Source organism: Mauremys mutica, chromosome 8, assembly GCF_020497125.1.
Source record: "Mauremys mutica isolate MM-2020 ecotype Southern chromosome 8, ASM2049712v1, whole genome shotgun sequence".
Lineage (NCBI taxonomy): Eukaryota > Metazoa > Chordata > Testudines > Geoemydidae > Mauremys > Mauremys mutica.
Genome location: NC_059079.1, coordinates 8,192,218 through 8,217,855, shown reverse-complemented (window position 1 = coordinate 8,217,855; position 25,638 = coordinate 8,192,218). Strand labels below are relative to the sequence as shown.

The following is a 25,638-nucleotide window of genomic DNA, read 5'->3' as shown; positions in this document are numbered from 1 at the left end:
CAATGCATTGCAACATGCCAACTGTAGTTCTGTATAGGTTGTGATTCTGCAAACAGTGACCTGCATTTTTGTTCTAGTGAAGTCTGTGGGACGCTACATGGACAAATTTCTATGCAGGATCTGAGCCATAGTAAACCTCTGCTTAAAGTGAAGGTATGGTGAAAAGACCAAAAAAAAAAAAAAAACCTCCTTATTGTAAGAAAGTTTCACTGTACTTTGCAGTGCTCTTTCCTGAAACTGCCTATAAATTTGCTTGCTTTTATGATCTTTTGTTTCTATTTTAATATATTTGGTCTAGAGCAGCTAAACAGTGCTCCCTTAAAACTTATCTTGGCCAACTAGGTCACCATTAGTTTCAGTTTAAAAAAAAAAAACAACCCACAACTCTAAACTTTTCTCCAAGTTTTAGTATGTGAATGACTTGTGAACACTTCTAACAGGAACTCAATTGATGATCTTTTCAGACATAAGGGAAACTTTCAGATAGAAAGTATTATATTTATGCAGCCTCTTCAGAAGGTGTGTTACAATTACTCTTGGAGCACTACATTCTTAATGGTATTTATGTTTCTTTTATGAACATATTAAACAGTAATAGAGAATATAAAGATTCTGTATGCAAGAAAAATGTGTAATAGAAAAATAAGATCTAGTACTAATTGTATTGAGTCCATAAATGAGCTATGGAACTATTTGAACATAAGCTTAAGCATCAAGAGAACTTATTTTCTGGATTGGAGTCAGGCTTATGACACAAAATCAAAGAAATATTTGCTTGTGGCATGACCGAATGACCCCTTAATGGTTGTAACTGGATGAAATCAACGTCTTCTAGTGTGTCTTGTTTCATGCATGGGATTTGGGATTAGATGCTATAGAGAAAAGAATTTAAATCCTGCAAAGCCATAAACAACTGAGCAATCTCGAAGATAGTGTCTAACCGATAGCACTTCTATAAAACTGTTTACACAAAAGTGTGGTTATCAATAATAGGTGTGCAGTGTTGGAGCTGTCAGTCTCAGGGTGTAAGCTTTGCAGTGTCAGCACTAACTTTCTCACTCAGGTGTGAACTCCCCCCCCACACACACACGTTGCAAGTTTCTGCGCTGTAAAGTGGCAGTGTAGACAGTGCACCAGCACTGGGAGTCGCGCTGGTAGCTACTCCCTTCATGGAGGTGCTTTTTTAAATAGCGCTCTCCCAGCACTGGTGCCGTAACTACACAGCCATGTTAAAGTGCTGCTGCGGCAGATAAATTCATGCAGGATAGGTCCATCAATGGCTATTAGCTAGGAATGGTGTCCCTAGCCTCTGTTTGCCAGAAGCTGGGAATGGGCAACGGGATGGATCACTTGATTACCTGTTCTGTTCATTCCCTCTGGGGCACCTGGCACTGTCAGAAGACAGGAGACTGGGCTAGATGGACCCTTGGTCTGACCCAGTAGGACCATTCTTATGTAGTGAAGACATGACCTTAGAAAGACATGGTGGGTGAGGTAATACCTTTTATTGGACCAACTTCTGTTGGTGAGAGAGAAGCCTTTGAGCTACATAGCGCTCTTCCTCAGGTCTGGAAAAGATAAAGTATGACAGCTAAATGCACGGTTGAGCAGATAGATTGGCATAAGTAATTAGTACATATTGATGTGACCATTCAAGGTGAAGTTGTCCCTGAACACTCCAGTAGTCGTAGGACTAACGGGGGTTAGTGGGTTACAGATTGTTGTAATATGCCATAAATACAATATTTAGACCATGATTTTTAATGTCTAGCAAAGTTATGAATTTAAGCTCCCAGGCTTGTATTTTCAATATGTTGTGCAGGTTTCTGTTGAGTATGAGGACTGAGAGATCAGATATAAAGTGATCACTTTGTAAAGAGTATTCACCACAGATGATAGGGTGGGTTTTTTTTTTCTTTTGGTCTTTTATCAGATTGTTCTGTAACCCACTAACCCCCCTTTTTGTCATATGACTGCAGGAGTGTTAAGGGACCAGGGCACTTGAATGGTCCCTTAGAATATGTGCTAACTACTTATGCTAAACTATCTGTTTGGTCTTGTATTTAGCTGTGACACCCTGAGTACCTTTCCCGGACTTAAAGAAGAGCTCTGTGTAACTGGAAAGCTTGTCTCTCTCACCAACAGAAGTTGGTCCAATAAAAGACAGCCACCTTGGTTATCAATAAGTCAATTAGTTCACTAATTTGAGTGTCAGCACCCTTCCTTCCCAAAAAATCTGCTTTTGGTAGTTTTGGGATGCTTACAAAGCCTTATCTTCTTCCTTTAAACACTTGAGTACTGATAGGTTAAGGGATATTGTTCATTCCTATTGAAACTGTCTATATGTATCGGATAATTTGAAAGTAGCATTGCAGGGATTCTTCTAGGGGATTTTAAGGAAAAATTAAATAGACAAATGACGCATGGTTCAGTGGATGCATTATAAATCAAAATAATGCAGTATAGTGCCATAAGAACACTCATTTAAGTGCTTCATTGGATCAGCGACGAAGTATTTATAATTCGTACATTCTGAATGTTGAGCCCATTCCATGTAATTCTCAAAGTTCTAAAATACAAACATAAACATTCCAGTTCTTTTGTTGTCTTTAAAAGTGCTATAATTACACAGAAAAAGGTATTGAACTAAGTATTAGCCTAAAAGCATCACTATTCCAGATGGAACTTAAATGCTTTCCTGAACTGGGGTGCTAAGTAGGAAAAAACTGTGTTTCTACTATCAGCGTATGTTTCACTTTTTTTTTTTTTTTTTAGTTAAAGAGCAAAATAGAAAGTTCGAGAAACAACTAGTGAACTGGGTTCCACTTTTCTGGCAAATACTCATGAATCGATCTTTAAAAAAGCCCTTTAGGCTTAGAGAAAATTTCTGTCATTCCCTCTCCCTCTCCTTCTTGCTACTCCTGGAACTGTCAAACACTGTACTGCTAATATAATTCCACTGTAACATTCTTTAATAAGGTGATGATTCTACTCTCCTTGAAAGATGAATATAAGCTAAGCTTATTTGAGGCAATATTTCATGAAGCCTGGGAAAAGTAGATTAGTGCTGAATCAAAGATTAGGGCTCTAGTCTGTCTCCCCAAAAATCAGAGATTCAGAGTTTGTATGAATAACCAGCACCAGCATCCTAATAGAGCTTTTTCTAGACAGACTTAGCACATCAGACACTCTTCTGCACATTGCTCAAGAATTCAAAACTATTCAGAGAAAAGATCTCTGAAGATCCACCTCTCAATGCTGACAGCATCTACCACCCTAGGTCCAAGGATCTTTCTGCTACATACATTAAAGCACCTGGATGGTGCAAAGAGGTTCACTTCTAAAGTAAACACTGTGTATCACTGGGAACGGCTAGCTAACGTGGGTTGAGTTAAATTGTACAGCTGGCATTTACTGTTAAATTAGAACCAATTGAAGTTTTGTTTCGGTTGACATTAAATAAGTTGGGCATTCTGAAGGCAGTACCTTCCAATTATGCGTTATATTTTTAATGCTATGCATTTTTCTGGAAACAAGCTTTTCTAATAATGGACTGGTTTCATGCACCTTGTAATTGAAACTAAGGGTATGGAAGGCTTTATTGTGAACAGTAATCCTGTACAAACAATTCCTTTGATCAGTATCCATTCTTTACCTCTTCCTTTGAAACAGTATAAAGAACAGATAGGCTTTTCCCTACTTTATTTACTGTTTCAAGTCGGCAAAGCTGTCATGTGACTCTACAGAATTACCCACCAATGGAAAAGTATATACGTTTGTACTCCTAAATGAGGCAGATTTTTCTGAATTAGAATGTTGATTGCTAGATTTACTGCAAATTTAATGTCAATATTTTTCTATTCCAGCTACCAATCTAGTAAATGTTTTAACTCTTCCATAATCCAGCTCAGCTTTGTGTGGCGTTAGTACCATCAGTGTGGTGGTAGTACCACAATGTGTGCGACACATTGATTTCTAGTTTTTGCAAGACTGATGCCTGCAAACTTTTCCCAGTCGCCATATATATTTGATGTTTTATAACGCTCAAGCAGATACAGTGGACGCAATTACAGAATTTTGACCTGAAATGATAAGATTTTATTAAACTCCATGGCAGCTCTAACATTCTGAGGTTAGCACTGTGCTGTCATTTGATAGTGTAAACTTGGATTTGTAAATATCAAAAGAAAAAAACACTTCAAAGGGACCAACTTTTATATTGTCCTGGAGATCAGTGCAAACTGTTTACCTTCTTTTCTCAAAGGGGGAACAGAGTATTGTTACATAAATGATCTCAGTTCTTTGTTGCCACACATTACAAATTACAGCAGTAATATTCATGACCTGATCCATAATAAAGTGCCTCTGGCATTCTTGCAAAGGAGAAAGATTAGAGCTAACAAAAAGGGCTTTATTTTCCATTAATGATTGTATAAGGGAAATGAGCTATTATATTAAAGGAGAGAATCCAAACAGATTTTAATACCTCACTCATTTATACAAAATGCCTATCAACTCAATTAAAAAGAGCAGGGGAAAAAAGCGTTTGTCAGATCTGCCTGTTACAGACAGGTTTGGCTTTAGTGATGCTTTACGGAGATGGAGGATTTTTTAATACAGTCAGTCTAGAATTCTTGTATTTATTTAGTCATGTGAAAACAACTGTCAATTGAAGCAGCTTGTTATATTGCATCTGGACAGCCAGGGAGCTTGACTGTCAAATGAAAGTGCAGTTCCCCTGCAGGAAGCAATTTCATTGCACTGCAACTTTCATGCTGTATCTGACGGAATAACTGTGCTACTCCTTTGTTGTCTTAAGTGTAGATTATTGTCCTATTGGAAGTTCTAAGTAGCAATAAATTGAGCTATATTAAGTCCAGGCTTTTTTGGTGGGACTTAATAATGAGATTTCAAGATCATTAGACTATGATCAGCCAAAATGTGTGGACTTTTAAAAATAAAACTATTAAGCACAGATCACTATTTAAAATGATGTTTGTCTTGACAAATTAATGGAGAGCGAGGACATTCTGAATTAATGCTGTCACGTTAGCCTTAAACTCAATTGTATCTAAACAATGTTAATCTCAGGCAGTAACAATATTCACGATATTGGCTAAAATTAAATGTGTAGATGCAATGAACAAGCTGTGCTATTTTATAGCCTGCTTTTACCCAGTTTAAGTAACTTGGCATGGAACTCCGTCTCCTGGTCTGATCCTACTCCCATGAAAATCAATTGCAAAACTCCTGTTGACTTCAGTGGGGTAGGTAGGATCAAGCCATCAGCTGGAGAATGCTAGGTACTCTGTCACTTATCAAGGGCTGGTTTCAAGTCTCCATGTGCCAGCTGGCAACCGGAATTTTCTTCCTTTGCTGGGCTTGTATCAACCTTTGTATAAACTTAACATGGTGAGGTGTTTTTGCTGAATTTCTTTCTAGTTGTTCTTTGTCGTGTAATGTGACATTATTCTGATGTTATGATCTGTTTAGCTCTGTATTGGAAACATTTAGTTTCTTTTAGACATTAAAAATCACTTTCATTAGAGGCATATGTGAAAAATGCAAAAATCCTGAAATCATGCTTTTTCAAATATTGAAAAGTCCAATTTTGTGGACTATTTTTGAATGAAAAAATTCAAACTAAAATTTGTTCATATAGGACATATGCACAAATTTGCAAGTTTTCAGTGGGAGAGTGGCCATATTTTAGAAATATCCTGGAAAATGAAATGTGTGGTTCCTCAGAATGGATCGTTGAAAGATTTCATATGAAACTTTGAGTATATTTGTTTTTTTATGCCTCTGATTTTCAAAGGCTTGGCTGGTCTACACTACATAGTTGGGTTTCCTTAATTACTCTATTAACCACTCTGTAAAATGATGGAGTCTAAATTAGCTGTTACCACTCAAGAAAGAGATTGTGGAGTCATTGTGGATAATTCTGTGAAAACATCCACTCAATGTGCAGCAGCAGTCAAAAAAGCAGACAGAGTGTTGGCAATCATTAAGAAAGGGATAAATATAAGACAGAAAATATCATATTGCCTCTATATAAATCCATGGTACGCCCACATCTTGACTACTGCATGCAGATGTGGTTGCCCCATCTCAAAAAAGATATACTGGAATTGGAAAAGGTTCAGAAAAGGGCAACAAAAATGATCAGGGGTACGGAACAGCTTCCGTATGAAGAGAGATTAATAAGACTGGGACTTCTCAGCTTGGAAACGAGAGTCAGGGGAGCGGAGGGGAAAAGATGTGATTAGCGGTCTATAAAATCATGATTGATATGGAGAAAGTAAATAAGGAAGTAGTAGGGTTGCACTCACAAGCCGCCTCTCTCTGTTTGTCCCTGCTCCAGAATAGAGCATTGCCCCCAGGCTCCTTCCCTGGAGGCAGTGTCCTTGCCCTTTCAGGGCTTTTTGGTCCCCAGCTCTTAATTGTAGTGGCCCAGCTGCAGTCCCCCTTCTGAGGTGCCTTAAAGTCCAGGCCACTTTCCCAGTGGCTGGTGAGGGGCAGGGGGCCAGGCCTGCCCTCTACTCTGGGCCCTAGCCCAGGGATTCTACAGATAGTAGCCATTCACAATGTCCCTTTAAATAGACTGTATTGCTGCTCTAATTCCCTGGGCCACTTCCCCATGGCTCCCATGTATTCTTCACCCTTTCTCAGAGCCTTGTCCTTGTGGAGTCCCAGGAGCCAGTGTAAAGCACCATCCACTCTTCTCCAGCTCGGGCAAGGAACTGAACTCACTTTGGCCCTGCAGCTCTTCTTATACTGACCTGCTGAGCCCTGAGTGGCTGCTTCCCACACAGCCGCTCTAGGCAGCTTGGAGGACCACTCTTCTACCCTTTCCTGGGGTGGAATGTGGCAGGGCCACAAGGCCTCCAGCCAGGGGGCCTCAGGGCCTAGTCTACCCCCTCACAGGAAGTGTTATACTCCTCATAACACAAACTTGGGGTCACCAAACAAAATTAATAGGCAACAGGTTTAAAACAAACCAAAGGATATATTTTTTTCACAAAATGCACAGTCAGCCTGTGGAACTCCTTGACAGAGGGTGTTGCGAAGGCCAAGACTATAACAGGGTTCAAAAAAGAATTACATAAGTTCATGGAGAATAGGTCCATCAATGGCTATTAGTCAGGATGGGCAGGGATGGTGTCCCTAGCCTCTTACCATAAGATGGGAATGAGCAACCAGGGAATGGATCACTTGATGGTTACCTGTTCTGTTCATTCCCTCTGGGGCACCTGGCATTGGTCGCTATCAGAAGACAGGATATGGGGCTAGATGGACCTTTGGTCTGACCCCGTATGGCCGTTCTGATGTTCTTAACTACATTGCTCAGGGCTGTGAAAACTTTCACAACCCATGTGATATAATTAAGTTGACCTAAGCCCTAGTTTAGATGCTGATAGGTTGACAGACTTCTACCATTGACCTACCTACCCACCGCCTATCGGAGAGGTGGATTTACTACAGCGATGGAAGAACCCCTTCCATCCCTGTAGTGTCTACACTGCAGTGCTTCGAGTGTACTTGGTGAAGTCATAACAGCATCAATCAACTTAATTGATATTGTAATTTTTTCATCAACAGCATTGTAGAATTGTGAGGTGGTGATTCATACAATGTTGAGGCAATAAAAATGTTACCAAGTGCAGCTATTGTATATTTCATGCTCAGTGGGTAACTTTTTTAAATTTTACTATGTTGGACATTTAAAATGATTTTTCCACTATATTAGGCTTCTTAAATAGGAAAAGACAATGAATTGGACTTAAATTCATTTTTGAATAACTACTCATTTTTTATATACTTGGCTGGTCATTTACTTTAGTACTTTGCAAAACACAAATAAAAATAATTGTGAGTAAGAACTTTCCACCTAATTTTCACATGTGTGTAATCGTGCAAGTAAGTCATGTCCTTTGTTTGGGACACCAATCTGTTGCTATGGAAATGAAAATTATGTAAACCATAATCCCACAACTGTGGCATCCATTGATTCTGCAGTGATGTCATACCGTAACTCAGTGTAGAGGTGAAGACAAGTCAAAGGTCTTATTATAGCTTTGATAATTAGCAAACACAGCCAAAAATGGAAAAATATTTAAAAGTTTAAAGAATTTTTGCTTAAAGCCTTACATTTAGAAAGTTTTTTCTACTTAGTAAATGGTTTCTTAAATCTTTCTCCACACATTGCAGGCAAGTATGTGACATTCTTTCATGTTCTTGTCACCTATTATCTGAAACCATTTGTAGCATTCAAAAAACAAAACAAAACATCCCAATCAATCAAAAACAAAGAAACAAACAACCCCCCCCACACACATCAGGTTGTTTGCTTTTATGGTAAATTTCAATCTGATCTGATTTCAAATTCTTGAGAGATTACACCATGAAAATTCAATGAAGACTATGAAAAACAGCTTGACTTTTGCTATGGTGTAACTGTTACAGGTAGTATGAAATATACTACACAGGAAACGTATGGTCATTGGTAACTGTGTATCTTTCACTCTTAAATGATCTATTATACATTTAGTGCCTCTAGAAGAAGAAACATGTTTGTTGTGTTGGACAGAGCTTATTACCAAGTAATAATAATCTCGGTGAATTACTTTGTCAGGGAGTCCCAGTGAATGAGAGAAATGTAAAGGAAGAGCACTAGAATGTGTTGGCAGTACTCTCTTACTAATGTACCAGAACCCAAAGCATCAAATCCATGAAGCATGCGCAGTGTGACTTCAATAGCAAAAAAGTACTACATTGAAAATTATGGTCAATCAGGTTGGATCTTTCTTAGTTAAGCCAAAATTTCATTGAGATTTGCCTGTTTTTTTTAAATATATTGAATGCTAAGTTAATTGACAAAGGTATTGTGTTCACAATTTGCTTTGCCTGTTTTATTTGATCTTTTTAGCATAGGGACGTTTTCATGAGAAATGCCTGTCTAAATAATGTTTGACGTTGAGAGTTCCAGCTAGTCAACAGTTAAAATGGTTTTACATTTGACCATGTCTAAATAGACTATTTTAATGCAGTAGTTTCAGTACTTTGGAATACTGTATGTTCAAGGCTGGATTAAGGCAACCTGGGGCCCTAGACGCACATAGGTTCCACCCTTACAGCTCTGACCCCTGCCCCATGGCTCCTCCCCCATTTGCAACGGCAGTGGCCAGGGCTGCTCCTCTTCCAAAGGGATAGGGCTTGGCAGAAGGGTGTGGACGTCCAGCACTCACACCTCCATTGCTGGAGTGTATCTGCTTGGGTGAGTAGGCCAGGCTCACTGTCGTCTTCTCTCTTGCCACACACCGTGTCCTCTGCTGGAGTGGTGGCAGGGACCCACAGAAAAATGGCTCTTGGAATTAACATCATCGCTGAATTTTATCCTCTAGAACAACTGCTCTAAGGTGATTTAGGCTCCTGTGGGCATAGCTCAGTTTTTAAAGTGGGGGTTAGGCTCCTAAAGCAGTTAGGCACTTTGGAATATTTTACCTGTAGGCTCTTTGCAGATTTAGCAGACATTGTTGCGTCAGTTAAACTCAGTTCACATTGCCAGATTTTCTTTTCTCAGCCACAAGGGCTAGAAATTTTTTTTTCTTCAAATGAAAGCTCAGACTCTGATGTGATCATCATTCCAAGAGCTAGGGCTCTTGGCTAGTTTTGCCAGACATCTAGTTTTTGACTGGATCGTCCGGTCGAAAAGGGACCCTGGTGGGACCCTGGTCAGCACCGCCGATCAGGTCTTTAAAAGTCCAATCGGCAGTGCTGTGGGACTAAGGCAGGCTAGTGCCTACCTGTCCTGGCACCGCGCTGCACCCCAGAAGCGATCAGCAGGTCCGGCTCCTAGGGGCCACGGGGCTCTGCGCACTGTCCCTGCCCTGAGCACTGACTCCATGCTCCCCTTGGCTGGGAACTGTGGCCAATGGGATCTGGAGGGGGCGGTGCCTGCAGGCAGCTCCTGGTCCCCTGCCTAGGATCTGGACCTGCTGACTGGGAGTCGCCTGTGGTAAGCCTGCACCCTAGCCGTGAGCCCCCTCTTCATCACCGTCCCACCCCAGAGCCTGTACCCCCTCCCGCACTCCAACCCCCTGCCTCAACCCACAGCCTCCTCCCACATTCTGAATCCCTGCCCCCGCCCCCCGTCTGGAGCCCCAAACCCCTTTACCCCAAACCGCTCATCCCCAGAGCCCACACCCCCAGACAGAGTCCTCACCCTCTCCCGCACCCCAGCCCCCTGCCCCAGCCCAGAGCCCCCTCCCACACCCCGAACCCCTCATTTCTGGCCCCACCCTGGAGTCCACACCCCCAGCTAGAGGCGTCACCCTCTCCTGCACCCTGACTCCCTGCCCCAGCCCAGTGAAAGTGAGGGAGGGTGGGGGAGAGCGAACCACCAAGGGAGAGGGAATGTAGGGGGCAGGGGCCTTGTGGAAGGGGGCGGGGCCTCTGGGAAGGGGCGGGGCTAGGGTTTTCAGTTTTTTGTGATTAGAAAGTTGGCAACCCTACTCTAGGCACAAGGCCTACAGTGTCTATGCCTTAATCTGGTCCTGTGCATGTATAAGAGTTGTATCTCTTGAGGACACTAATAGCTTGTTAAGGGCATATGCTCCATTCCACTGCATACTGTGAAAGGGAAGAAACAATTGAGCAGATGGGGTCTGAGGCAGGGCAGAGGAAAAAGGGGTGGTTGTGTAGATGTCAGCTTTCCCTCCCCTCTATAGTGACAATGCTGGGACTCGCCTTCCTGTGATCAGTGGCAGGTAGAACAGACACTCTGCAAGCAAAAAGCATCTTACGTTGCTACCATTGCAAGAACGTGTCACTCCCTTTCCATGGCTTTCCCAGACTGGAAGAGAAGGCAGGTTTTTTGTTCCAATGGCTAATCCCCCTTATGGTTAAAACATTGTTCCCTAATTCTAATTAGAATTAGCCTGGCTTTAACTTCCAGTCATTGGTTCTTATCCTGCCTTTCTCCACAAGATTAGAGAGACCTTTAGTACCTGGTATTTTCTCCCTATGGAAGGGACTTAGAAACTGTAATCAAGTCACCCCTTGACCTTCTTTTTGAGAAGCTAAACAGATCGAGCTCCTTAAGTCTCCTTGCTATCAGGCATATTTCCCAGCCCTCAAATCCCCATTTGGCTGTATTACCTAGCCATACTCACCTGAGCTACGGAGAAGGAGTACATTGCAGAAGAGTTCATGACAGGCCTCTAAGTATTTCACTTTATTAACTTGGTGATATCTCAACTTTTAGGACGGATGGATTTTTGTATTTGAATGCACTGTGCATTCGTCATAGTTCCACTTTGTGGTGCAATTTAAGATTTTTTCTGTAAAACTGAATATCATCAAATAATTTTGTGATCAGCTAGCACTGCCACGTTAATTCAAATACAGCTGTCACAGAAATCAGGGCCTTGCTATGGAATTGATATATAATGTGCCTCACTGGATAGGGCCCTGGCTCTAGTGCCATAAACCTCCTCCTGGGCCACTTACCAATTGACTTAGTGTTTTACGTGTGCCATAAATGAGACCGGGACAGGTTCTTTCTTTTTACTTTACTGTTCATTCTGTATGAAGCAGAATGATCCACCCAAGTACCTGAAAGTATTGAATCAGGCCAAAAACAGCAACGATTTCAGACTCTTTGCTATAACAGAAGACGCTGAAGTGAGACACCAAGTAGGATGCAGCAATTGTTTTATTATTTGTGTTAACATCTGAGCCACCTTTAAGCTTTAGAGTTTCTCTGGGTGCTGGTAGCAGTAAATTGCTCTAGAGAGATGCAGAACCATTGTGGTTACATTTCTTTCCATGTGGGGTAGAAGAGAGAAACTAAAGCCAATCTTTTAATTGGCTAAATTAAGGCACATTTTTGGACCCCTCTAGCTAGAGCCCAGAAAAATGATACAAATCAGACATGTTAGAAGAGGAACCTGCCTGCCCTAGACCAGCAGCTGCAGTTTACTGTCCTGACAAATTAAGGGCTGTTTTAGAAGGGACGAAGCACATTTTGACTTTGCTACGTTACTTTTAGATTCCAAGTTAACTACTCCTCAGAGTCAAGATGAGGGACTAGTGACTCCTCCAAGACGATTTAACTGAAAATCGTTAGTCCCAGAATTCTGAAGGACGAAGCAGATTTAAGTATGTAAACAGAAATGAGATCAAGATAAAGGAGGAAAAACTTGCAATTAATCTTTTTTTTCACAAGTCTCTTCTTTCCTTTGAGAGTTCTGAATAATGTCAAATGAGGTTCCTCTACATTTCCTTCATCTTCTCTCTAATGATAGGCTGTTAATTAACTTAGTAATTTACAAACATTGTGAAATCACCATCTTCGTACTTTATTCCTATTTGTATGGACGTGAGAAAATTAATTACGGACACCGCCTTTAGAAATGTAATTAATGTTTCACTGGTAGATGCCTGCTGATATTTTTGCATTTGCTTTTTGTTTGCAACTGGCCTTTTTTTTTTTTAAATTCCCCTTCTCCCAAAGCTCATATTCTGGGTCCCAGATTTCACTGGTACAGAACAGATAGGTAGCAAATGACTCAGGATAACAGCCAATGAAAAACTTTCCTATTAGGTACCTTCAGCTAGACTAGCTTCACCCCTTCCATTGTTCCCTCAGTTGTTCTTGTCCCTCACTGGGAGGGGGCAGCATACCACAGTATCTGCCGTCTTGGGCAGTATTTTTGCTTTTGTCTTGCTGGCTGGGAGGTGGGAGATCCCAGTTCAATGCCTCTCTCTGCCTGCTGAAAAGGGATTGGAATGTGGGATATTCTGATGTGGGTCTCTGTCTCGCCTATTAACGCTATTCCATTTTGTATAAATAATTAAATATGCCTTGGGCCAGAGAGTGAGTGAGACCGACTCTATTGTCCTGTGGAGTACCCTAAGCACTGGGATAAAAGTTACAAGTGTTGTGTTTAGGTGTGCCCAGAGCACGCCTCCAGGATCAGGCTTTGGTGGCGAGATAGGTGGGGAAACACCTATCTCCACCTGGTTTGAGGATTGCACTGGGTCTGAAATGTGAGAGACGTGTCTGGATGCCTACCTGAGGCAGCCGTGCACATGTTCAGATGCAAAAACGCGGGGACTTTTACAGTGAAAATATAGGGACTGAGTGAATTTGGGTGTCTGTAGGTTAGGTGGCAGCCAAGTGAGGGTTTTGTGGATTGCAGAGATGCCGAAATCTGGGATTTAGCACCTAAAGCCTTTTGTGGATCTGGGCCTCGATGTATATGAGAAATATAGGCGTACAAAATTGCAGATTTCCCTGTCCATTTTATATTAAGGTTTACTCTGCTCACCTGACTGAAACCTCCTGGGCTTAGATTGATGAGGTGACACTCAGGAGATTATGCAAAGATCTAGGTTGCACTCCCTGAATAATTACTGCAGACATTACAGACTCAATGTATTTGCATCTGCAGGTGTCGTTCTCTGTCCAGTCATCTATTAGAACTTCCCCACACCAGGAATCCCTAGTTCAGTTCATTGGCTCAGCGGTTTCGCTTAACTTGGTAACAACCTGTTAAAGGGTTGTTGGAAAAGTGTCTGTTTATGGGATCTGAGAAGCTATGGCACCTTTTAAATTTTCCTGCCTGAAGTTTTAATGGTGAGGGCTAAACCAGGTCCTGTCTGCTGGGTGGTACCTGGAATCAGGTTTTTCTTGCTGCTAATTCCTTCCTGTGTCCCAGATGTTACTGGTGACGGCTCTGCCTTTTTGACTAGCCAAAAGGGGTTGTAGAAGCATGAGCAGGATTGTACATAGGTTGTTAATCAAATCCAAGGGAAATATTTTAAGTAGAGACCAGTAGAAGGGATGGAGTTAGGTTAGTCGAAAGGCTCCAAAACAAGAGTATCTCATTGGCTGCTAGCCTCCCTAATCTGCATATGAGAAAGAACTACCAATATGTTGTATGCCAGTGGAATCTAGGACCCTAAAAATAATTACTGAGAAAATTCTCCCTGTTTAGTGAAAGGCTTGATTAAGAGAATACTTATTTGTTGCTCAGGGGTTTTCTCTATATTAAACACATTGGGTCACTTTCAATAACCAATGACATTTTCTTTCGAGAAGCTTAGTTGTGCTAGTAACTCAGTCCATTGCATAACTAGGCTTGGAAGAATTAGATTTTTCCTGGTAAATATCAGTAAATGTTAATTTCATCATACCTGCACAAACTGAAAAAATATTTCCATCCATGACCATCAAAATTTACAAATAGGCAAAGAAAGAAAAATGCTCCTTGTGGACATATTAGGCATTGGTTTAAGGATGTTTACTTTGTATATTTTGACATTTGATGTTGACAATTTGTGTTTTAACAGTTATAAAGCTTTTAACTTTTTGAATCTCAAAATATACTCTCATCAAATAATTGTGTGATTCCCCCTATAATTTCCCATAACTGTGAAAATTTAAATGGCTAAGAATAGAAAAAAATGCTTCCAAATAAATATAAAAATCAAATTCTTCCAGACCTGTATATGATGCAAAAATGTTATAGCCAGATGACCTGTCCTGTGGAAAACCCATCAAAGAGAGGCAGGAGAAGTGGAAGAGGAGTGAAAGCAGGGTTGTTGACCCTGGAATAAGACGGTCTGTGGTCCTTGTCTGCAAATTTCCACAGACTCTAAGGAATCTTAGACTTGGTTCTCTGCAATGGCTCTGCTTCCCTGACAGCACAGTTCCATTGCATCCTGTTCATATCCTAAGTAGGTAGCTGCCCTTTGGACCATCTGCAGGGCTTGTGTATGTCCTTTCTGGAACCACCCTGGCCTACCCCCTCTGAACTGTACATTCCACAGCAGGTGTGGGCCAAGGTAGACAGTACTCTGGTTGCTAACCCCCAGCCACCTCCTTGTCTCCTATACAGTATGGGGGAGTTAAACAGAGAACGTCCCCTGGCACTGATAATCTGGGGGTAATTATACAGCCTTTATTAAAATTTTGAAAGTAGCTACGTGCCAATCTTTTTTGTGTTCTTTAATGTCTGGAGTTACTTTTCATGCAGAAAACATACCAATGAAACGTTAAAGAACAATAAGATGCAGAGTACATGGGCACTATATAAACAAGAGAACCGATATGCATTTTGTATAGGCAAGTAAGTTAAAAGCCAGAGAACAATAGATTCCACTGGTTACTATGAAAGCATGAATACCCCCATCAAATTGGAAATACATTGGGGCGATGGTTTTTTTTTGGATGGAGAGGGGTAAAGATTTCAGCTGTCACGTGGATTGCGTTGCTGCAGTCCAAGTTCAAGGCAACTGTATTACCAGATGAAAAAGCTTGCTTTAATTTGAAAGGCTTAGACTACTAGAACAATCAAACCATGACATTTCGTATGCATCCATTAACTTTACAGTTTGTTTGAAAGAGAGGAAAGCTGATCAGGAACGTTTTCTGCTAACAAAATAGTGTTACAGTGACTTGTTCCTTTTCCCAAATGTTTAAGCACTGTGTGTGTTTTCCAAAATGTTGAAATAGTTGCACTACGGATTAGCAGCCGTAGTAGATTTTAAACCATCTGATCACTTGACTTCTTCATATGAAATTGTTGGGCTGCACAGAAATAGTTTGTATCTAAAAACAAATAAATATTACACGCTGGTCTTCTGTCGTAACACTTGTAATCTGTATAATTCTGAGGCTGAGTCTATAGATATTTATATGTGGTCATGCAGTTTACCAAATTGTGTATACAAAGTACTTCCACTTTTATATAGTCTTTCATCTGATTCTCTTAAAGCATTTAGAAACATTTAATTAAACCTCAAATTCCCCCTGCCCCCAGTTGGATAGGTATACAAATTCTTATCTGTCTGACAGCAGAGGAAACGGAGACATAGAAAGATGGTGATATGTCCAACTTCACACACAAAGCCAGAACAAAGCCCAGGAGCTGTGATTTCAGCTCCCCTGCCCTAAACAGACAGGCCTCCTATTTTCACTGAATGCTTTATGGCGGGAGACTATGCTAAGGCTTTTATAAAATAAGATGGGTGTCCATAAAAATTGAAGGTTCAGATTCGCAAAGCCAGCTGGGGAGGTTAACTTAATGGGAACTGAGCATCCAGATTTCTTAGGCAGCTTTGAAAATCACAACTAAAATATGTTCCGCCCACATTAGATGGATTGGTGGGGTTGGGGTATCCCACAGGTGGTGTTTTGGGGTGCTGAAAACACTGTCTTTCACTATTGCTTTTGAGTTTAATAACCCAAATGAACTGAAGGTGCATGGTGCCATTGCTCATCTATCTGTACTTATTGTTCAAGTAGCACTTACCTTGAGTACTCTTGGCAAGATTTATTTGGGAACTTTCCAACCTCAAATTGCATATCTAATAATTCTGAAAAACAAAACAAAAAATGCATTTTTCTCTAATGCCCCCAATTCTGTTTGTCAGTGTTGTGCTTATCGCGCAGGGTAATTTTTACGCCTGGAGTGATCGTAAGTTTAAGTAAGAACTCAAGGAGCAATCTTGCAAGTATATAGAGGTATATATAGTATTATAGAGGGCGCGTTCGCACAGAAACAATCACCATGTTGAGCATCTTACTGGTGCCTCTCTGGCAGATTGGATTAGTATAGCGGGTACTCTGCTACCTCCCTTTCTCTCCAGTACAAAATATAATTGTGTCCTTGGCCACTCACACTTCAGGAAGGGCACACCCAGGTTCACCTGTTTCTGCTTTGAACCAGAACCATTGAAGCAGGGCCGTGCTCAGAGGGGAGAAAAAAGCATCCATTTCTATAGCTCAGTACTTTTTTTTTTTTTAAAAAGTCCATCCTTGTTTTTTGGTACAAAGTAAGAGGTCCCCAATGACATGTGGCAAGAAAATAAGCATGGTGTTATTGTTAGGGGGAATAATCTCCTACTGCTGGCCATCTGTGATTGAATTGCAACCAAACTCCTATGGGTCAAATGAGCTCTGCTGTTGGTACTTCATGGGGGAAGGGAGAGAGGCGACCTACCAAGGAAAATCTAGTCTCTCAAATCTGGGCTGTCTGTTCGACAGCCCAACTGAAGTCGGAAAGACATTGGAGTGGGGCTGTTTATGAAAAATTCCCGATTTATCCTCTAAACACACAGAGCTTTACGAAGTTGGAGTAACTTACCTGTGAAGTGAGTTTGATGCTCTCCATCCATGTTCACATCACCAAGCCACTGCACTTTTGCACCAGCTGGTGCTCTCATTGGTAGTTTCAGCAGAAAAGACAAGACCTAAGACGCACTGACTACTGCAATGATGCTGCTTTCTCACCCTTATATGGGACAGCCTTTGAGGTACCGTGGCAGGTCAGTGTGAGGAGCATATACACTGCAGCTACTTCTGCTGTATCTTTTTGGTAGAGAACAAGACGAATTCTGATTTCTCCAGCTTAAGTTTTCCAAGAGTTATAGAGTCTGCACATTTTTATGGAATAACTCAAATCTGGAAAAACAAGTATTTTAGTGTCTGGACCAAATTCCAAATGCAGCAGAATTGGTTGATAATCTGGCCCTAAAGTCAGAGCATTACAACATCTTTGCATCCCCTACCCCTCACCATGTGCTCTAAGTGTTGAATGTAATGAAAGGCCCAGTTTAAGACGTATTAAAGTCAATGGGAGGCCTTCTAAAGTATGTTGCTGAAGATTCACACCAAAAGTAGCAGCAGTGGAGTGGCCTTGAGGGGAGGATTCTGGCCAGAGATTCCCCCCGCCCACCCATGCAGTCCATTTACTTGAGTTCTGTGTTGCAAAGAGCATTTCACTCATAAACATGTTTTCTCTTCCCTCTTGTAGAGTGCAAATGCTATTTTGACATCTATCATGTCTGCAACACATTTATACACAGAGCAACATTCACCTTTTTAAAGAGCTATGGGAGTTACAAATGCACATCAACAGGAGCACATACCCAAGCAATTGCAATCTTTCCCAGCATAAGTGAAGCAATCTTAATATTCTCCTGACTTACAGTTTGGTTCTTTAAGTGCTGCTGTTTTACTTTGAGTAGAGTGAATCACACATGTAGAAGAGACAATGTTCACCCAGCTCAGAAATTCCACAGAATACCCATTTCACTTTTTAAATTAGATTTCAGCAAATTTAAATACAAAAGGGGTTGATGTTCTGAAAATACTGGCCTTCGAGGCTGGGAGTTTTGGTGTTCCGTTCTGCTTGATGGCTAATTCTTCATAATCTACTGCAGGCTATCTCTCGTCTATTCAAATCAAAGAACATGAACTAGTGCTTTCTCATTCTGTCCTAGGTGAATGGGAAAAACGAAGGCAGACTGATATTTGGTTATATTTGATGGCTATCAGTGTATCTGTAGAGTAATAACTGAATAAACTCAGATATTTGTGTTGCCACTCAGGCAGGCAGGCTCAAAACGTACGTAGCTTCTCAGATTTCATTTCCTGATGTACTGAATGGAGAATATAAACTCTGAGCAGAGTGCAGTCCAGGTTACTGCTGCTCTGAATTACCATTCACTGACACAATTGCTCAGGCAAGCAAAAAACTGCTTATGGTCTGAGTGACCTTGCAATTAAAACAAACCACCTATCCTGCACTGCCAAGCACTTACTAATAGCCTCTCAGTAAACAGCCCAGAACCTGAATCCTTCAGATAACTGGCACACGCTACATACTTTTACCTAGGTGTTACGTATGCCAGCATTTTCAAAGCACATCTAAATCCATATTTAACTTCCTAGATAATGTCCGGATTTCAGAGATCCTTGGCAACTCCCTCCTGTAGTTAGATGCCCAAGTCTGTAAATGTTGGCCCTACTGCCTGTTTGTCAACCACATTGCTGTAGGGCCAGCACAGAAACTGACATGGAATGATGATTGCTCTGGGTTTTTTTTTAATTCATTTGTTAATTTTCTTATAATCAACATTACCAACAACAATAAAAATCAGAGTGAAGGTGGCAATTTTCTGATTAATACTTCACTTAATACTACTTTATTTGCATCTGAACCTAGCTACCTGAACCACTTTCCATAATGGTTAAATGATCCTTCTCCTAGCCCTCCTGCCAGAAATAATGTCATTGGGAAAAAACCTTCCAAAGAACAGCTGTTCTATTGCATATGTAACCCATGCACCTTTTGGGTGTGGTGTGCTGTGCTGAGACCACTTAGCAAGAAGAGAGATTAATGAGTCTGCTCTACAGCCTTAGCTAGCAGGTCTATGGCTTTTAGCTCATGCAGTAGAGGCTCATGCACTAAGCTCCAGAGGTTTCAGGTTTAATCCTGCATGCCGACAACCAGGGTCTGTTGGTGTTATACATACACTCCAATCAGTGACCTGATACAGAATTCACATTGGTCATTTAACAACTCTTTTTCTACCACTGCACCACTGGTTAGGACAGGAAGTGAAGGATACAAGTTATATCAGAAACTGAGGGAGAGTTAAGTAGATAAAATCTAATTGTCTAAATTGGAACAGAGCCAGGACACTCCAGCAAATACTCTTACCCCTGCTAAATATGCCATGGGATTTTTAATGACTAAAGGTGGCCAGGACTTTGGTTTAATATCTTAACAGAAACTCAGTGGGCTGTTTCATGCTTGATTTGCTCATGGTATGAAGGGCAAGGGCCTACTCTGTATTGATTTATGAATACTGTATAGCAGTAGGTTATGGGAAATGTTTATTGTATGACTATACTGGAATACTTACTGTATGCAGATAGGGGTTTAGTTTAATAGCAAGCTATTAGCAGGAAGGTAACATGACAGATCCAGATAAAACACTTTCTGATAAATAGGCTAAGGGTTAAGAACCAATACCTGCTCTATTAGCTGTGAAGATGTTAATTCCATCTTCTGGCCAAAGTTACACAGCTGTTTTTCCAATGCTGGGAACTAACACATCACAAGGAAACAGCAGTTAAAAGATCAGGCTGTAGAGAGAGGAGGGTGCACTCTGAAAGACCAGTGGAGTCAAAGGCGCAGTTAGCCTTGTAACCATGACAACTGACTCAGAAGAACATTGCCCACTTATGATAGGCTCATGTTCAAGTTAGACCGGAGTGGTTTGTAAGTCCAGATAACCTCAAAGTCTTTGGGGGTATGGTTGTCAGCTTCTAATACATCCTCGCTGCATGGTGTCACTGAATGCCACCTCCTTGGTCTAAAGACCTTGTCACAGGCTGGCAGGCCCTTCAGGGGAGCTGGGTTCAGCCTTCCCTGTGGTGTAGCAGTTAACCACCTCCCCCAGCTGATCCTGAGCTGGGGACTTAATTACAATTAGTGATCCCAGCTGGGTAAGGATCAGGACAGATTTCACAGAGAGGAACAAGAGCGCAGTGAGTGGGAGAGACTTACAAGTACAAGGAATATCTGCTTTTTAGGAAGCCAGGCTGAGAGAACTATAAGGATTAGGTAAAGCTGGGGGTGCAGAGATAGCTGAGATAGGACCAGTGAGAAGCAGAGAGGGCCCTGGGAGAGACTGCTAGAGTCCCCAGGAAGGAGAGGCAGTGGGGAAACCTGCTAGGAAGACAGGCCCCCAGGGAAAAGCCCTGAGACAGTGCTCAGCCTATGGAGAGCAAAGAAGGAAGGCTGAAGTCCCTGGGCATAGGGATGAAGATCAGGAGACCTCAGTGTAGCCTGAGAGGGGCAGAAAGATGTAGATTCTTTAGTTGTTCTTTTGTTACCCTGGAAAGGGACAGAACTGGAAAGAGGTTGCATGGCTGGAGGGCTGGGTTATGGAAGATGAGGCCAGAGCCAGGCTGCTGCAGGGCCAGAGAAGTGGTCAACATGGTGAGATGAAGACCCCTGCAAGGCCCTGTTCTGATGCTAGAGGGTGTTACAGTGGTGAGTGCAACTGATTACAGACCCACTATGCATTTTCATGTACTCTTGACTGATGACATTCAGTTTTAGAGAAATTAGAGGTCAAAGGTAACGTAAGAAAGAAATGTAGATTAAGAACTTTTCTGTGCCCTGGCCTCAATGTGCCTAGGACCAGGCCCTGATCCTGACTGGGCCCTCTTGGTGATATGGTGGAATCAATATTAAATAATCTATCCATGCTTGATGCTCAAGCAAATGCGTGTTGGTGACTGACACATGAGAAACATTGGTTTTGAATTCATCCTTGTGGGAAAATGTCTTGAGTTTGCATTTTGAATGGTGGCTGTATTTACAGATCAAATATTGCTACATAGACACTGAGTATTTCTGTTTACTGAATATATTGGCATATTTCTAGTTCTGGTTTGCTTGTGCCAAGGTAAACTATTACAAGCAAGTCTTATTTTGCGTGTGGTGCTAGATTTCACTGTAAACCTCCCCTCCCTGTTCCTCCTCTAGTTCCCATCCTCCACCCACACACAGACCCAACAGGGTTATTTCTGTATCCCATTTACCTGTCTGATCACTTTGAACTTTCCCAGGCAGAAAGGATGAAGGTAGCCCAGTAGGATCAAGTTGTGCCTGCTTGATCAATAAATGAATGATGGGAGCTTTCAGAAGGCATGCTGCACTGGCAAGGGGCTTTCACAGCAAAGGCTGAAAACTGGCTTTCATGGTAACAAAGAGAAGTGCTGTGTTAATAATGGGGCGTCTTGGTTTTGCATTTGAAGCAATGTAGTTGCTAGTGGAGATATATTGCACACTGGTATTTGAGCTTTAATTTTGTCTCTCTGGTTAGTCTTGCCCTACCTGTGCTGAGCCTGAATAATGTGACGTTTGGGTGAAATTCAGAATTGAGCGTTCTCAGTTATGCAGCTGAACCTAGCCCAAGGGTCTAGGGTGACTAGCCGTCCTGATGTTATCGGGACAGTCCTGATTTTAGGGGACTTGTCCCACATCCCGACCTTACATCGGTCGGGACACCCATTGTCCCGATATCAGGGACCGTCCAGACCGCAGCCACGGCACCGCTGCTCACTGCTTCCTGGAGCAGCTCCTGGTGCCTGCCTGCCGGCAGGAGCGCCATGGGCTGCAGGGGTGGGGCTTGCAGGCACTATGTGTGGGCAGAGAGCCCTCCGCGCCCCCACACCTGACCTGTGACCCTAGGAACCAGAGGGACCAGCCTGCCGGGTGCTTCCCAGGACGGGAGCTGCTCCAGATGAGCACCGCTGGGACTCCCCACCTCGCCCCCTGGTAGGTCTGTCTGGCTCTTAGGGTGTGGGGGCTCTGCGTGCTGCCGGCACCTGCAAGCCCCGCCCCGTGGCTCCGGAAGCTCCCATTGGCGCACTTGTGGCGGGCGCAGCACGTGGAGAGTCTGGAAACTCCCCTTGCCGCTCTCACCGTAGGAGTCAGAGACCTCCCGACAGAGCTGGTGAGTACAGCAGGGTGTGATGGAGTGAGTGTGTGGGAGGTGTGTGTGGTGTGCTGGGCTGTGAGGGTGTGGGCAGTGGGGGAGGTTTGTGTGTTTTGGGATGCTAGACAGTGGGGACCTGTTGAGGGGGGGTGCTGGGCAGTGGGGGAGATCTGTGTGTGTCAGGGCACTGGGCAGTGCGGGTCTGTGTGGGGAATTGTGTAGTTGTGGTAGGGCTGTGGGGAAGGGCACTGGGAGGGAGGGAGGGGAAATCTGTGTGTATTGGGGGAACTAGCGAGTGGGGGGTTCTGTGTGGGGTGCTGGGCAGCTGTGGTGGGGCTGTGGGCAGGGGGGCGCTGGGTGGGGTGTGTGCGCACAGCACTGTGTTTTTGTGGTGGAAGAGTTGTAGGGGGGCTCTGGGCATAGTGGATCCAGGGGGCGCTGGGCAGGGGAGCTGTGTGGTGCAGCATGGGCCCACCCCCAACTGGAAGGGGCACGCTGGTAGCACAGGGCCAGGCGGACCAGTGTGCCTCTGGCTCCAGTCAGGGCTGTGCACCTGTGTCTGTCTGTCTCTCCCCCCTCCTGCTCGACCAATGTGTCCTGATATTTCACTCTTGTGATCTGGTCACCCTACAGGGGTCTAAAGATGTGTTGTGGGTTTCCCCCCCTAATTGTCTAGGTTTCCATGGTATCAGATGCTGGTGACTTGAAACAGCTAGTATCCATTCCTCTCTCTCCTCTCATTTTGTTTTTAAGAAGTGTAGTTCTTAAGAATGAATTCTCTGAGAAGTTTAATTCTCTGGCTTAACTTGAAAAGGATCTTGAGGAAGTGTAAAATTATAAGTTTGTTTTTAGCTAAGCAATGTACCTCAGGAGAGCTGGTGAACTGTAGTTTCTCATAGGTGTCAAAAATTAGTACTGTACTTGGAGCTGAACAAAGAGTGAGAAATATTTTTCATAGCTGCTTTTGCGAATTCGGAGCCTTTTGATCTTGCCACATTCACAGCCTTTTTTTGTTGCTTTCACACAAGCTTTTGTGAGATTTGATTAAATCAAGCACGTTGCAGGCTCAGTATCAGGCTCAGCTGAGGACCTGGGGACAAATATATTATCACTTCCTTTTCATTAGCCCTTCTGTAAAAATAACCCAGGAATGATACTTGGTACCTATCTAGCACTTTTCACCCATCGCTCTCAAAGGCTTTGTTGGGGTTTTTTGTTTGTTCCCTCCCCCATTCCCCAAAGATGGAGGAGCATTGTTATCCCCATTTTGCAGACAGAGAAAGTGAGGTGTAATGTGGCTAAGTGATTTGCCAATCCCACAGAGTCCATTAGTGACCGAGCAATTAACCCAAGTCTCCAGGCTCCCAATGGATAGAACTGCCTTCCATGTGCAAAAATTCTGAGCTGAGTCTGCTAACTGTGTTTGATTGTGATGTGTGTATGGTAATCTCAGGGGGGGAAGCAATCTTTTAAAAAGATATCCAGTTCTGTATAGACAGGCTGCTAGCTCTAACAAGCTCAGTCCCTAATAACACTCTGAGCTACAGACCCCTCTGCTTTCCACTTCTGATGTCTTGCTGCTCTGCCATAAATTATGTACAGTGGACAGATGGCCACTAGGTGCTAAATTGAGACCACCAAACTTGCGTTAGTTGTGACTGAAGCCAAACATTAACTTAAATCTCTCGCTGAGAGAGCCTGATCCACTGACTCACTCTATCCTCTTCTACTTGAAATAACCTATTTAAAGCATAGTCTTGCTTTTAGTAGTAGAAATTAAAAGAAGCTAGTTTAGGCGCCAGATGTAGATGTTTAACAAACATCCTATCCCAAAAAATTTACTGCTAGAAACTCTATGAATTTTTTCATTTAATTTTTTAAATTACTGCAGTTTTTTGAGTTCCATGATATAGTTCCATGCTGCTTTAGAAGCTCACTCTAATACAGCGATGCTGTGTATTATGTGACCAGAGTCTGAAACTGACCAGTCTAATTTCACTGCCCAGCTGCGAGAAGTGCAAAATTGAATAAAAACAGTGTGACGGGTGAAAATGAGAGTGCAGAGAGAAGGGTAACGTTGTCTAGTGTAGGATACAGGGAACTCGGAGCTCCTTTTTGACAGATGTTGGATTAGAATTGACTTTCGTGACCTGGACATGTCACAACCTCTGTCATTTTCCCCACGAATACATTGGAGACAAATTCTTTCTACCTCATAGGGTATTGAGGATGAATGAATATTTGTACACCACTTTGAAGGTGAAAGGCTCTATATAAATGCATAGTTTTATTTTAACTTTCTCTATTTTAATAATATAATACCAGTATAAGTGAGGAAACTTGTTGTTTTTTAATGATTGTATCTCACCGTTGTCGCTTTTAAACAAGACCTCTTTTAAATGCTGTGATTGCTTGGATGATGTTTCACGGGGTGATAAATGCGCTGTTGGTGGAAGGACTATAGTTAAACACTTATTTAAAAAGTGTGGTGAAAAACTTTGTTGCCTTCGGCTCTCTGTGCAGCCTTTTGATATTCGTAGCTGACAGATTTCCACTTCTTAGCATTTATCTCCTTTTGTATATGCCATTTGTTATCTCCTTTTGTATATGACAACAGTGTAAGGTTTTTGTTGTACATAGTTTTTAATAAAAAAAAAAAAAGCCAAAATGTTTGAAAGCTAAAGCGGATATTACTTTTCTCTCAGAGCACAGAGTCTCCTTTTGATAGCCTAACCTTCGGCAGCGTACGGCACCCTCTGCTCAGTATGTAGCAAATATTTAAATGGTGCCTGTCAGAAAACTTCCTTACAATGGGTTCAGCAGCACAGACACAGAAGGCTGTAGCAATAAAAGGTTATAATTATAGACGGGCCTGAGCTGGAATGTTCATGTCTAGATGCTGATCTGAACTTTCCCGGCGTTGGGGGGGTACTTGACTTTTGGAGTTTTGATTCATCCAGTCAGAGATAGAACTTAGCTATGGAGTTCAAATATGATGCTCATGTAATTCTTTGCTTGAGCCCATCTCTAGGCTCTGGCCTACACTGCGGGGAGGCGGGTGTCGATCTAAGTTACACAACTTCAGCTACGTGAATAACATAGCTGAAGTTGACGTACTTAGATCGACTTACCGTGGTGTCTTCACTGCGATGAGTTGACTGCTGCCACTCCCCCGTTGACTCCACCTGCGCCTCCCACAGCAGTGGAGTCTAGACTAGATGCGATAAATTGATCCCTGCTGGACTGATTGCTGCCCACCAATCTGGCTGGTAGGGAAGACATACCCTAGGTCTGATTTTTAATATCCATTCAATATATGATTTTTAA

The 25,638-nt window shown here is 42.5% G+C and overlaps 1 protein-coding gene and 1 long non-coding RNA gene across 10 annotated transcripts in view; one reads left to right on the top strand and one right to left on the bottom strand.

Annotated features, from left to right (window-relative positions):
- Positions 1-25,638, top strand: part of AGBL4 (AGBL carboxypeptidase 4) — a 1,358,157-nt gene that overhangs the window by 883,002 nt on the left and 449,517 nt on the right. The window lies entirely within an intron of this gene.
- LOC123376227 lies at positions 14,592-20,164 on the bottom strand. Of its 2 annotated transcripts, XR_006581720.1 has the most exons (4): positions 19,024-19,087; positions 17,157-17,473; positions 16,323-16,386; positions 14,592-15,619 (listed from the first exon to the last, which is right to left on the bottom strand). It is a non-coding gene; the product is annotated as an uncharacterized LOC123376227 (long non-coding RNA). The 2 variants fall into 2 exon arrangements; XR_006581721.1 differs by lacking the exons at positions 17,157-17,473; positions 19,024-19,087 and adding an exon at positions 19,833-20,164.